We start from the raw sequence: 1,820 nt of genomic DNA, 5'->3' as shown, positions 1-1,820 counted from the left end.
TACATGGGGCCTTGGAGCCTCATGAGGAGGACCTTGAGCCTAGGTACCATTGATAGACAGCTATGTCTATTAAACCTGGAGGGCCTACTGAATCTCCAATGCAGAGACAGAGAATATCCCTCCTCCAGAAAAACCATAGTGAACAAAGAATGTTTGCAGGGTAGGCTAGAATTAGAGCAGGCACCAGAAAAAACAGAGGTTCAGAGTATGGCATGAGCTTGTCCTGAAATCCACTTTGGTCTTATCTTTCCCCAGCCCCATTTGTATGCTCTGATAAGGGGAGTGACATATGGAGGTCAGGCAATTAAATTCACCAGCTTATCTTAGAAAAAGTGCTACACACCTTGCTGCTGAACATCACTATGGTCACCGGTGAATATCCCCTTAGGAAGTGGTGCACTGACATCAGTGCCTAGTACACCCTTCATAGCAATTTTGGAATTCTTTTTCTGGAATGACCATCAGAGTTGTCATTATATGAGGTCTGACCATTAAGTTTGTGAACTCATCCTAGAAAAAGTGCTTTGAAGGATGGACTAGAGGCTGGCATCGGTGTCCACCCTTGATATAATAGCTGAATCTATACAGGCCCATGTTTTTTTTTCTGGGGACATGCCCTCTTCTGAGGGGTTGTAAATCTGTAGGAACTATGCTACGAGGAGTCTCAGACCTTCATCTCTACTTTCTCCTGTCATAGCAGGAGAGAAAAAGTTAGGAACCACAGAAATGCAGAGACAGGTGGAAACAGGAAAGAGCTTCAAGCCTCATGGGCTAAGAAAGCAACTACCCAGTGGGCTTCAGAAGTTACAGTGGTCAGTGCCACAGTGTGAATGGGAGCTGAGAAAAGGTGGCCACAGCCCCAGTGAGCAGAAGAGTAGCAGAGGAGCCCTAGCTCAGATTATAGATACAACCTGGCTTTCTGGTGGGTGAACTCCCAAATCAGCACAAAGGTGGGGTGAGCTGAGGTCCTGGTATTTGATAGGTGGGGGAGGTAGATCTAGCAAACTGAAGTCAGTGGTGTGAGGGAGCTTACCTGCAACAGGAGACAGGTGTGGCCCAGGGGACATTGACATGACTCCTATTTTAATAGGACCTGATATAATACCTAAAACTGTGTGTGTGCGTGTGTGTGTGTGTGTGTTCTATACCATTTAAATACAATTAAACTCAATGAAGTTCAGCCTCTACCTATGGGCATTACCTGCCTTGGAGATATACCAATATTTTACATTGAGTCATTGAAAGTTGAGTCTTTGAGGGCGGCGCCTGTGGCTCAAGGGGTAGGGCGCCGGTCCCATATGCCGGAGGTGGCGGGTTCAAGCCCAGCCCCGGCCAAAAACCAAAAAAAAAAAAAAAAAAGTTGAGTCTTTGAAAATTCACTTAAATGCAATTAAATCAATGTTTATTCAGCAATTATTACGTGCCCAGAATTGAGGGACTACAGAGGAAGTATTGCAATAATGATACTTAATATTTGTGGAAGATTTACTATGTTTCAGGTACATAATCCTCATAAGCACTTTATAAACTAAATACTATAATTATCTCCTTCATTTTGTAGATAAGAGAACCAAGCATCAGAAAAATCAAGTAAATGTCCTAGGATCACACAGCTTGTGAGTAGCAGAGGTGGGATGCAAACCCAGATGTCTCTGACTCCAAAAAGAAAGCTCTTAGCCATTTTACAAAGAACTTGAAATTTATATTGGCAAAACTCTGAGACAACACCTTCAAGGACAACCTCAGTATCTTTGTGCAAATTCAAGTGTTAAATAGCATCATGATGGAGCTCAAGTCTCAAACATGCTTTGAGACAGCAG

The sequence above is a fragment of the Nycticebus coucang genome, chromosome 14 (genome assembly GCF_027406575.1).
Source record: "Nycticebus coucang isolate mNycCou1 chromosome 14, mNycCou1.pri, whole genome shotgun sequence".
Lineage (NCBI taxonomy): Eukaryota > Metazoa > Chordata > Mammalia > Primates > Lorisidae > Nycticebus > Nycticebus coucang.
Note: the sequence above shows the minus strand (reverse complement) of the source record.